The 13,466-nt window shown below is 38.8% G+C and overlaps 1 non-coding gene across 1 annotated transcript; it reads right to left on the reverse strand.

Moving 5' to 3' along the window:
* Nucleotides 1–584: 584 nt before the first annotated feature.
* Nucleotides 585–691, reverse strand: LOC145049087 (small nucleolar RNA R71). Its single transcript, XR_013683203.1, has one exon. It is a non-coding gene; the product is annotated as a small nucleolar RNA R71 (small nucleolar RNA).
* Nucleotides 692–13,466: the final 12,775 nt, after the last annotated feature.

Raw genomic sequence — 13,466 nt, forward strand, 5'->3', positions numbered from 1 at the left:
GCGAGTACGCGTTTTCGTTAACAAGTTTTTGGCGCCGTTGTCGGGGACTATTTTTACTTTTAAGTTAGAACATTAGGTAGTTGTCATTCTCTTAAACATCTTGAGGATATTTTACTCTGGCCGATCGAAGATTCAGACCACCTGAATTTGCTCTTGATTGGGAGATTGAAAGAACTTTGAGAGGGTTGAGGAGACTTCGGATTCAAGAAGATATGGGAGATAACGTAAACAATAATGGAAACAGAGGTTTCGAAGGAACAAACCCGCGAATTGTCAGTGCAACAATTAATGCTGACAATTTTGAATTCAAACTTGTGATGTTTCAGATGATCAATAACAGTGGTCTCTTTGGAGGTATGTCTAGTGATGAGCCCTTGTCCCATCTGCGTTCCTTTAACCAGATGTGCGATAATTTCAAACAAAGAGGCATGACGTCTGATGCATTTAGGCTAAGATTATTTCCGTACACACTACAAGGGAAAGCTAGAGACTGGTTTGAGTCTTTGCCTTCTGATTCCATCACCACTTGGGAGGAATTAAGAGAAAAATTCCTAAAAAGATTTTTCCCACCCACGCGAAATGCAAATCTAAGAAATGCCATCACATCATTCCAACAAATGGATGGTGAATCGTTATGGGAAGTGTGGGAGAGATGGAACAATTTGCTGAGAAAATGTCCGACACATCGACTCCCTGATGATGTGAAACTTGAGACATTTTACCAAGGGTTGGATGCTCAAACACGCATGCTAGTAGATACATCAGCTGGAGGAGCTTTGCTCACAAAGAGCTATGAGGAGAGCATGGAGATATTGGATAGAATAGCAACCAATAATTTCCAGTGGCCCACAGATAGGGTACATGCAAGTGGTTCGAAAGGAAGTACACCGGATGAAGTTCGGCTTGCAGCTCAAAATGATGCATTAGCAGCCGAGTTGGCCACAATCAAGAGCATGATGAAGAATATGATGTCAAGCAATGGGATGAAAGAGAAGAAGGTTGACTTTTGTGCGATTTGTCAAGGCGTCCATGATTATAGTGAACGCCCACAGAATCCTGAATCTGTATTTTTCATGGGAAGTCAAAATTTCCCACGACAAAACAATCCATACTCTGAAACATACAATCTAGGATGGAGAAATCATCCTAATTTCTCATGGGGTGGACAACAAAAACAAATGCATCCTCCGCAAGAGCAGTTTCAGCAAAGGCCTCAAAACCCGCCGGGGTTTTATCAAATGCCAAATCAACAAGTGAGACCACAAGGAGGTGCATTCCACCAGGCATCAGGAAGTAGTTCAAAACCGGCAGCGCCTTCATCAAATCAAGAGATGTCACCTTTCGAGAAAGCAATGATGGAGTTTATGATCAAACAAGATCAAAAGACCGAGGCACGTGAAAAGAATCAAGCAATTGCTATGAGAAATTTGGAAAATCAATTAGGGCAATTAGCACAAGCACTAAACTCATGAGAACCTGGAACGTTGCCAAGTAACACCCAAAATCCAGGTAATGTCAATGATAAGAGGCAATGTAATGCCATCACACTTAGATCGGGAAAGGAGTTAGCTCCAAAGAATCATGACTTACCAGTCACAGATGATGAGCAACACCCGGTAAGTGTTGAGACTCATAAGAAGAAGCACGAATTGAAAGATGATGAAAAAGAGTATGTCGAGATTGAGGACATAACTGATGAGGAGTATGGGCAGAAGAAAGTGAACAAGGAAGGTCCAACAAGTTCAAGTCCAAGTGTTGGAAATCAAAAGAAGGCCCAAGAAAAAGATGCTTGAACTGGTGCGATAGTTGCACCAACAAATTTGCCTTTCCCACCTAGGCAAAGTAAGTCTAAAGTCGATGATGGGCAATTTAAAAAGTTCTTAGAGATCCTTTCTCAACTTCATATCAACATCCCTTTTGTTGAAGCCTTGAAACAAATGCCCACATATGCAAAGTTTATGAAGGATGTTCTTACAAAGAAAAGAGTTTTTGGAGAATTTGAGACTGTTGCAATGACAAAAAGTTGCACATCAATAATCCAAAACAAATTGCCTGTGAAAAAGGATGATCCAGGTAGTTTCGTTCTACCTTGTAGAATTGGAAAGTTAGACAAGATAGGCTTATGTGATTTGGGAGCAAGCATAAATTTGATGCCTCTGTCTATTTTTCGAAGATTGGGAATTGGAGAAGCTAGGCCAACCACTATCTCACTCCAGCTGGCAGATCGATCAGTGGTATATCCAGAAGGTAAAGTCGAGGATATTGTTATCAAAATCGACAATCTCTTTGTTCCTGAGGATTTTATCATTTTGGATTATGAAGCCGATGACGATTGTGGAATAATTTTGGGAAGGCCATTTTTAGCTACAGCTGGAGCTTTGATTGATGTGAAAAAAGGAGAAATCACATTGAGAGTGAATGATGAGCAAAGGACATTCAATATGTTTAAGGCTGTGAAGCAGCCTTTTAATATGGAAGAGTGTTCATTTGTACGAGTCATAGATAACTTGGTACATGCAGAAGTGGCTCAATTGAGTAAAGTGACTCATGATATTGAGGAAATTGAAGAATGGAAAATAAAGGAAGATGTGAGATGGGTCAAGGAGGAGTTGGACCTAAAGGATAGGGTAACTGCACCAACATTACCCTCTATTGAAAAAGCACCGGATTTGGAGCTAAAGCAGCTTCCAACACACTTAAAATATGCATACTTAAGAGATGATGATACATTGCCTGTAATTATCTCATCTCAATTGTCGAGTGTGCAGGAAAAAGAATTGGTTGATGTTCTCAAGGAAAATGAGAAAGCAATTGGATGGACGTTAGCAGACATAAAAGGAATTAGTCCGGCAATGTGCATGCATAAGATAAATTTGGAGGAGGGAGTAAAAACATCTGTTGAACACCAAAGGAGACTGAATCCATTGATGAAGGATGTTGTAAAAAGGGAAATCATCAAATGGTTAGATGCGGGGATTATCTACCCGATTGCCGATAGTGAGTGGATTAGTCCAGTGCATTGTGTTCCTAAGAAAGGTGGAGCAACAGTAGTCCAAAATGAGAATGGGGAAATGATCACAAAGAGGACAGTGACAGGCTGGAGGATTTGTATAGATTACAGAAAGTTAAATACCGCAACTAGGAAGGACCATTTCCTATTACCGTTCATTGATCAGATGTTGGATCGTCTTGCTGGTAAGTCATTCTACTGCTTTTTGGATGGATACTCTGGATATAATCAGATTTCTATTGCACCAGAAGATCAACACAAAACTACTTTCACATGTCCATTTGGTACCTTTGCTTTTAGACGCATGCCTTTTGGTTTATGTAATGCCCTAGCTACATTCCAAAGGTGCATGATGTCTATTTTTTCAGACATGGTTGAAAATTTTGTTGAAGTCTTTATGGATGATTTTTCAATCCATGGTGATACATTTGAGAGTTGCTTGAAAAACCTGAATGTGGTATTGCAAAAGTGTGTTCAACATAATCTTGTGCTAAATTGGGAAAATGCCATTTTATGGTAAAAGAGGGTATTGTGTTGGGACACAAGGTTTCTGAAAAAGGAATTGAGGTTGACCGAGCAAAGATTGAGATTATTGAAAGACTTGAAGCACCTATCAATGTCAAGGGCATTCGTAGCTTTCTAGGGCATGCTGGATTCTATAGGCGTTTCATAAAAGATTTCTCAAAAATAGCAAAGCCACTTACCCAACTTCTGGAGCAAGATCGAGAGTTTATCTTTGATGGTTCATGCAAAAGAGCATTTGAGGAGTTGAAAAGAAGACTTACTAGTGCACCTGTCATTGTTGCACCTGATTGGGATGAGCCATTTGAGATCATGAGTGATGCAAGTGATACAGCCATTGGTGCAGTACTTGGGCAGCGAAGAGGAAAGTTTTTCCACACGATTTACTATGCTAGCACCACCCTGAATGGCGCCCAATTAAACTACACAACCACTGAAAAAGAGTTTTTAGCTGTGGTATTCTCACTTGAAAAGTTCAGATCATATCTTATTGGTGCAAAAGTGATTGTATACACGGATCATGCAGCAATCAGATACTTGATGGCAAAAAAAGATGCCAAGGCAAGGCTGATCAGGTGGATTTTGTTGTTGCAAGAGTTTGATCTGGAGGTGTGAGACAAGAAAGGAGTTGAGAATGTGGTTGCAGATCACCTCTCAAGGTTAGATAAAGAGAGTACAAAATATGATCAACCAGTGATTCAAGATAGCTTTCCAGATAAGAGGATTTTGAGAGTGAGTGGAGAACACCCATGGTATGCTAACATTGTGAATTACTTGGTAGGTGGTGTATTTCCTGATGGGTTTAGTTGGCATCAAAAGAAAAAGCTAATGTCTGATGCTAAATTCTATTTTTGGGATGAGCCGTATTTGTTTAGACTAAATGTTGATAAGATGTGGAGGAAGTGTATCCCAGAAATGGAACAGAAGCAAATTCTAGAAAAATGTCACAACTCAGAATATGGAGGTCACTTTCAAGGTGAAAAGACTGCAATACGTGTCCTGCATTCAGGATTTTATTGGCCAAGTCTTTTTAAAGATGCGTATGAGTTTGTGAAAAGATGTGACAGATGCCAGCGGACTGGAAATATTGGAAGAAGACAAGAGATGCCACTAAGTAATATAATGGAAGTGGAGTTGTTTGATGTTTGGGGGATTGATTTCATGGGACCCTTTGTGCCTTCTGATGGAAAGATGTATATCTTAGTTGCAGTAGATTACGTCTCTAAATGGGTTGAAGCTGTAGCATGTGTGAGAAATGATGCGAGAACCATAATCAATTTTCTAAAAAAGCAAATATTCTCTAGATTTGGCACTCCTAGGGCTATCATCAGTGATGAAGGCACTCATTTTTGCAATAGAATGTTAGGAGCCATCTTAGCTAAGTACCAGATAAAGCATCGAGTTGCCACTAATTACCATCCTCAGACGAATGGCCTTGCTGAAGCCAATAACAAACAGTTGAAGACCATTCTTGAAAAAGTCGTAAATGGGTCAAGAAAAGATTGGGCAACAAAGTTAGATGACACTTTATGGGCTTATAGGACTGCCTACAGAACAAGTTTGGGGACATCCCCATATCAGCTAGTGTTTGGAAAAGCATGCCACTTGCCACTAGAGTTGGAGCACAAAGCTTATTGGGCATTGAAAGAGTTGAATTTAGACATGAAGGCAGCTGGAAAGAAAAGAATGGAGCAGTTGGTGGAACTTGAAGAGTTTAGGATGCAAGCGTATGAGAATGCCAAAATTCAAAAGGAAAAAGTTAAGAAATGGCATGACAAGAAGATCTTGAGAAGGGAATTTACTGAAGGACAATTAGTTTTACTTTTCAATTCAAGATTAAAGTTATTCCCAGGAAAGCTGAAGTCAAGATGGTCTGGCCCTTTTAGGATTGCCAGGGTTTGTCCAGGAGGTGCATTGGAGCTAATAAATGAGAAGGATGGAGAAAGATTCCTTGTGAATGGGCAACAAGTGAAACATTATTTTGGAGAAGAAAAAGAGGATGTGGCTGTGCTTCACCTGAAGCCAAATGGAGAATGATCTGGTCATTTTTTTTTCTTTCTTTCTTGTTTTAGTTTTAGTTTTAATGTTTATTATTATTTTAGTTTTTTATTTATTTTATTATTTGTTTTGGTTTTGGTTTTATTTTATTTTTGTTTTTGAAATTTTCATTTATTTTTGTTTATTCATGGTTTCATATTTCATTTTATTTGTTTTGTTTTGTTCTAATAAATCTGTCGAGTGTGCAGCCCTTGTTTGCTATCCAGGTAGTTGGTGGTGAAGTGAGAGTCGTGGAAAGGAATAAGTTCGAACTATGCTTAGAGATCAGCCATCAACAATATGAGTACTTGGATTATCATATTATGTGAGACGACATACCATCAGGGAGTATTCTTTTTATTCTTTTTTTATTGCTCGGGACGAGCAATGTTTAAAGTTTGGGGATGTGTTTAGTGCTCGTTTTTCGATCTCTAAATGAACTAAAAAACTTATTTTTGTCCCCAGATTTTACAGTTTACATCATTTTTTGAGCTTAAAAAGATAAATTTACATTAATGAGTGTAATCGACATAATATTTCTCGGTTGGTGTTTTTCTACCCATTCAGTTGGGTTTTTGACCTGTCTTGCATGGGTTCCTCATCTCTGATTCTATAGGACGATGAGAGTTGGGCTTCTTCTTATGAAGTCCAAAATTCTTAAAGGAATTGACGGCTTTCATCACCACTTGTCATCACAAGTGCAACTCGAGTTTCGTGAGTTCCCCTCCTCCTATTCTACAGGTTGATGGGAGATGATTTTCTTGCACGAAATCCATAATATAGCACATTGTGCATTGCATCGGAATCAACGATATTCATTTTAATTGTTAATGCAAGTGCAACCTGTGTTTTATGGGTTCCCCACCGCCTAGTCTATGGGTCATGGTGGGAGTTTGACTTCCTCTTATGAAGTTCAAAAATCTAAAAGGAATTAACGGATTTTATCTTGTTAATACAAGATTGCCTAAGCTTCTTAGGCCCCCACCACTTATTCAACGAGTCTTTGTGGGAGTTGGACTCATATTATAATGTCCAAATGGTTTCTGCAAGGAATTGACGAATTTGAAAGAAGATAAATTCATCACGAGCAATTAAGGCGAATAAAAGATATTTGACAGATTGACCACGTCTCAGTGTTTTCATCATATCCGGCTCCTCGGGACTCCGAATTAGGCGATTCAAGATGTTTCGGAAACTAGACACAATTATCTACAAGTTTCGTGTTTTGAGTTTTCACTAATTCAGTCGTTTTCCTGTTCAAAATCGACTTGGAAGTTGAAGTTAGTTTGCTGGACGAAAATCAAAAGCTAAAGTAAATTTTGAAATAAAGTTAAAAGCTAGGGGCTAAAGCTGCACCATTCATGAAAGTTGGAGGGGCAAGATTGTACTTATGCTTTATATAAATATATGGTTATTTACAAAGGGGGAAACGGACAGAAGAAAACGAACTGAAAAAAAAAAAAAAAAAAACCTACGAAAAGAAACCTAAACTGCCGCCATTCCTTGCACCCGATCCACCATTACCATCATTCCTCATGGATGAATGACTAAAAGAAAAGGAGGGCATGTACGTGAGTGACGCAAAGAAACAACAATCGGTGCAAAACAATCTGGTGTTTTCTTTTCCTTTTAATTCTTTACCCTTGAAATTAGATATTATTTTAAGTTATTTAAATAATTAGGATTTGAGTAAACATGATGTTTAATTTTTATTTGCTCACTATTATGGTTTTTTTATTTTAGTTTAATGGAGTAAACTTTTTGTGGATTTGGTTGATTAGGATGAGATGATAATTTTGATGTAGTTGATTTTGTTTAAACTAATTTTGTTGAAATCGAATAGCATATTTAAATGTGTGCTTATTTTTTAAAAATATGAATTTTGTCGGGTAAATTTGATTTTGGCTAGCACTTGATCAACGTTAGTTAGGGTTAATTTGCTTGGTTTAAATTTAATAATTACATGCTTATATTGATTTCGAGGGAAGCTTTATTTGTGACATCATTTAAATATGAATGTGCGGTTTCGTTATCTTGCTTAAACTTAACATAGATGTGTGTTAGGGCATTTTTAACAAAACCATAGGACTTAATTTTTTTTTTTAAAAATTATAAACTACATAGAGATATGAGTGAATGTTTTTTTAAATCGAATCATGAGACCGAGAGGTAATTGATAACTTTTGTTGGTGTTAAGTTATTCGTTTCTATATAATTGGTTTGACAAATTAGTTGCATTAGAAGAATCATGGAACCCGTATAAGTCAACCGAATCCTGTTTTTCTCATCATTGTTAAATTGTTCAATTGTTTTCTTTGTTTGTTCGATTATTTTAGTTTTCATTTTTACCTTGGTAAATTTAGTTTAATTTTATTTTAATTATTTCTTTAGTTTAATAAAATCAATCACTTTTGCAATCAATTGCCTAATTCACTCTTCCTTAGAATAGGATAGTCCCTGTGGGTTCGATATCTGGTCTTACGACTATATTACTTGCACGACCTCGTATACTTGCGAGTATGCGTTTTCGTTAACACACTCGTAGTTGGTAATATCCGGATCTCAAGTCGATTTTCAAAAAGAAGTTCGCCCCTTGAAGTTGGTCAAATAAATCGTCGATGCGAGGCAACGGATAACGATTTTTGACGGTCAGTTTGTTGAGCTCCCTGTAGTCGATGCACATACGAAACAATCCGTCCTTCTTCTTGACAAACAAGACTGGAGCTCCCCAGGGTGAGAAGCTTGGTCTTATAAAGCCCTTGCTAAGCAGTTCGTTAAGTTGATAGGACAGTTCTTGCATCTCTGCAGGTGCTAGACGATAGGGCAATTTGGCTACGGGGGTAGCCCCTGGAACTAAGTTGATTCGGAACTCGACTTGACGTTGCGGGGGTAATCCTGGAAGTTCTTCTGGAAAGATGTCGGGAAAATTGCGTACTACTGGAATGTTCTGAATGTCCTTCGTTTCTTGGCTCACATCGACCACATGAGCAAGGAATGCGCGACATTCCTTTCCTAAGAATTTCTGAGATTGAATGCTCGAGATGATACGAAGGTTCGTGCTGGGTTTGTCGGCATAAACTACTAGGGTTTCGCCAGACAACAGATTAAGGCGAACAACCTTTTCGTAACACATGATATCGGCACGATGAAAACTCAACCAATCCATGCCGATAATGACGTCGAAACTTTTAATTGAGATCAACATGAGATCAATAAAAAATGAATGGCTATCTAAAGTTAGGGTACACCCTATGAATATGCTGCTAGTGCTCTCTGTCTTTCCATTAGCCATTTCTACAGTGAACGATTCTTTAAGTGCTCGTGATTTTTGCTTAAGTAAATGAGCAAATTTTTGGTTCACGGAACTCCTCTCCGCTCCACTATCAAATAGAATTCATGCATAAGAGTTATCGAGGAGAAACGTACCAATGACCACTGTGGGGTCGGCAACCGCCTCCTCATGGCCTATGGCCAGAACTCTTGCCGCTCCACCGGCAAACCCTGCCTTCGGGAAGTTCCTTTTGAAGTGGCCTACCTCGCCACATCCGTAGCAAGTTTGGCCCACTCCAGCACCGGGGACTTGGGTGATTGGTTTTGCTGGAGCATTGCAGAAATGGGCAATGTGCCCCTTCCTGCTGTAGTTTGATCACTGCATTTCACGACAGGCTCTTACGTGGTGGAAGTTGCACTGGTTGCACTTTGGCGAACTTCTAGAGTATTGCTTTATTAGAGCAGGATCAGCAGTGGCAGGTGCTATAGCAGCATGAACTGCCACAACTCACTGCTTTTTGGCAGCCTTCTACCTTTTCTTGTCTTCCCAGACCTTCCGCTTGGAATCAGCAGTTCGGGCGGGTTCTGAGATGGCCAGGGTTGTTGTTGCAGTCGAGGTACGAACCCCATGATCTATGAGCCACTGTGCCAATCGTTTGGCACTATCAAATGTAGTGGGGTTTGAAGCCAAAACATTTCCCTGGAATGGAGGCACCTGCCGCCATATGAATCTTTCAATCTTCTTTCCCTTGGTATGAACCATGTTGGGACAGAGGGCCACCAGCTAACAGAATCTGGCGGTGTAGGATACTATGTCGGAGCCCTTCATGGTTAGGCTCCATAGTTCCTCCTCCAGCTTTTGGATCTCGCCCCTCGGGCAGTACTCTTCAATCATTAAATCTCTCAGAGTCTCCCAACCCATAGCATTAGCCATTACGAGAGATAGTGACTTGACATGGCTATTCCACCATGTCAGGGCTTTGCCCTCGAAGGTACAAACGGAGAACTTGACCTTGCTCTCCTCCAGAAAGGAGCAGATTTCGAAAATTGAGTCGGTTTTCTCGAACCATTGCGAAAGGGCAATGACTCTTCCAGTCCCTTTGAAGGATAATGGCTTGCAGTTGGTGAAGTCCTTGTAAGAGCACTCTTTCAAGAACACAGGGATTTCACCATGAGTAGATAGGATCGGGGTTCCTCCTCCAGTGGAACCGAATGAATGATATTGAGCCATGGCTGTAGCCACAGCTGCACCTACAACAACATTTAAGGTTGTCGTGTCGAACTGATGAGTAGGTGGTGTTAGTGTGGGAGGATTGCTTCTTGGTGATTTACGTGGAGGCATCTTTGCACTATAAGTTTACGAAGATGAAAACATTGATAATAATTTAATAGAAAAACTGATGAGAATGACTCATGGTCTAACTCGCCATAGCCCAATTGTACAACTGAATAACACAATTACTTGTAAATGAAAGCATTTGGATATAAATTCCATGAGATTCAGATATCTGTCAATATTACTGGAATTACAGATGTAACAAGTTCGGGAAAAATGACCTAGAAGTAGGTCTTACATCAACCAAGATGGGAAAATTTTGACAGAATTATGACCTAATCAAGACCTTAACAGGTCTAAGATTTACAGGGATAGGAATTTAGCATAGAGTTTTTTTACACAACTATGTTATATCCAAAAGAGAAGTTGATGAGAATCTATCGGCGACAAGAACTACCAGCATGAGTTCTTGACTCCGACAGAAGACGTTCTATGTCCCTCATGCGCCTATCAACTCTTGCTTGCTGAGCTCGAAGTTCCCTGACTTCAACTTGGGTTTCAGCGAGTTCCCTCTGAAGGGCTGCATTGTGGACCAGAGTCCTGTAATGAGCAGACTCTAGCTGGCGAATGCGGACAGTGTTAACGCCAGAGTTAGCGTCAATCTCCATGACTCGGTTGATAGCTGCTCGACCCTGTTCTGTGTTCCGAGCAATCCTATGAACTATGATTGATAGGACTCTATCAACAGAACCTCCCCCAGTGAGGTTGTAGAAACTTCTGTCTCCATTGTAGGGAATGGGTTGACCTTGTTCCTGACTCCATCTATTCAAGTTTGTGGCCCATAGGGGCGTGGGTCCTTGAAATGTTGGACGAGGGTTTGGGTTTTGAACAGCTGGGGGTAGGTTGTTAACTTCTGGCTCTGCGTCAGAACCATCAGAAAAGCCTTCAGCTTCATGATCATCCAAAGGAATTGGGTGATCATCTTCTGGTTCTTCTTCCAGCCATCCTACATTGCCGTGGTTAGGGTAGTACAGGTCTCCAGGAGGGTGGAATCCAGCCATTATATCTACGCGAGAAGAGAGGTACAAGAATCTAGCACATAAGTAACATATAGTAATACAAAATACTCCTATAGTATTTTAGGTTTAAGTTCTATTGTTCTCATTGTGGTATTGTGGCTAAGTTTTTAGACTTGTTGCAATCTCACAACCACACTTAGGCACATGCTAGTCAACCCCCGGACAATATAGTTGATCAGGCTATATCTTCCCAGTTTTGAATATATGTCTCTAAGTCTACTTGCGCTGCCCAACAATCGTAATACTTTTGTACTGTCTTAGTGACACCGATTTTAGTATGAATGCAGGAACGTATACTTAATTAAATATTTTATTATTTAAAGTATAAACTCTTGGTCAGTGTATTTTAGTCCCACTGTATTTATAGTCTGTATATCTTTTATGGGTTGATATACTTAATTCACTATAAACAATGCTCTGATACCAATCTGTCACACCCCAAAACCATGAACGGCGGAAACGTTCTGGAGCGGAGGACGTCATGTACAGTATCACAATAATGAATAGTAGTAAACAAACAACAACATCATCCATTGCATTAATAATATAATTTCATACAAGTGTGTTTTGTAAAGTTATATAGACACCAAAAATATGTATATCAAAATAAAAGATGAGTCTTGAACGAGCACCATCTTCTCAAATCATGGCATCGGTACCTTTCTACTTGTGACCTGAGAATACAAGTTATTTTGAAAGAGAGTATCAGCTTTAACGCTGGTGAGATCATAAGTATATTAGTGTCTGTATTTGTATGAAAGTATTTGTAAGATGTTTTGAACTCTCCTAGAAAACCCTATGTTTCCTACTAACAGTAGCCTTTTACCAAGGCATCTAGTGTCTGAGTGTGTGTCACACCCCGAAACCTAAGGCGGAAACGTTCCGGGGCGGAGGACATCATGTATATCGCAACCAATGTACATAGTAAGCATAGTAAAGAGAAAACAATACATTACATAGAGTTATTACATTTGTTTGAAATCAAAGTGTTACAAGTGTCATACATATATATCATATGAACAATAGTTAAGAAGAGTCTGATAAGCGCTCCGTCTTCTCTAGAAGATCGCGTGTACCTGTCTAATATGGACCTGAGAATACAAGCAGTTTGAAAATCAGCATAAAGCTGGTGAGTTCATAAGAGGTTTGTTTTCTGAAAATGTACAAGTTTCCTTTGGTTTTCCGAAAAGTTTGTTATCCAAGAAAATCCCATATTTTCTTATAAGTATAGTTGAGTTATCCATTTATTATACGATCCGGCTATTTATAGTTTGTTATCCCAGGAAAAACCCTTATTTTCCTTAAAAGTAAAGTTCAGTTATTGAATCCAAATGTAATGTACAAGTATCTAACATACTTGTTGTATTAGCTAGGTATTCTGATGTCCTAGTTATCCTTCACTCGAATGTATCCAAAGGCGTGCTTTCGTATTCGTATTCGTATTCGTATTCGTATTCGTATTCGTATTCGTATTCGTATTCTTATTCCTATTCCTATTCGTATTCATATTCGTATTCGTATATGTATTCGTATTCGTATTCGTATTCGTATTCGTATTCTTATTCCTATTCGTATTCGTATTCGTATTCGTATTCGTATTCGTATTCGTATTCGTATTCGTATTATTCCTAGTTGTACTTTCGTATTCGCTTTGTTCCTAGTTGTACTTTCGTATTCGCTCTATTCCTAGTTGTACTTTCGTATTCGTTCTGTTTCTAACTGTGTGTTATTATCCCTTCACTCTCGTATCTACGGGAGTGGTAAAGTTCTAAGTTTAATGTTATTAGTCCTGCACTCTCGTATCTATGGGGAGTTATATCAAGAACAATTTAATGCTTTAAGATTCATGCTTTTAACAACAATTATATGGAAATTCATTTGTGAAATATAAAATATAACATTTTAAAACGAGTTTCACAAATAACATGACAGTTTACTCTGCAAGTTGAACGATTGGTTAATACAGTTTTCCGTGTTAAAAGCATACGAAATATGAAATAGATCAAATAAAATCATAAGTTTGAGTAAAAGATTTCCTTGTACTTTTGCTTGTATTCCCCCATGAAAACATTGAAAAACATTGAAAAAGGGTAGGGGTATGAACTCACCGATTGAAGAATGTGCCTGTGACACCCAATTTTTTTTTTTTTTTTGCAAAAATTTTAAACTTTTAAAACCCATCTTAAATTAAATTAAAACAACTGAAATAGTCATAACATAATCCATCAACTTAATAACCATATAAAATAAGTGCGGAAGTAATAATAATAAT

Source organism: Lactuca serriola, chromosome 4 (assembly GCF_051521515.1).
Source record: "Lactuca serriola cultivar US96UC23 chromosome 4, Lser_US96UC23_V15, whole genome shotgun sequence".
Lineage (NCBI taxonomy): Eukaryota > Viridiplantae > Streptophyta > Magnoliopsida > Asterales > Asteraceae > Lactuca > Lactuca serriola.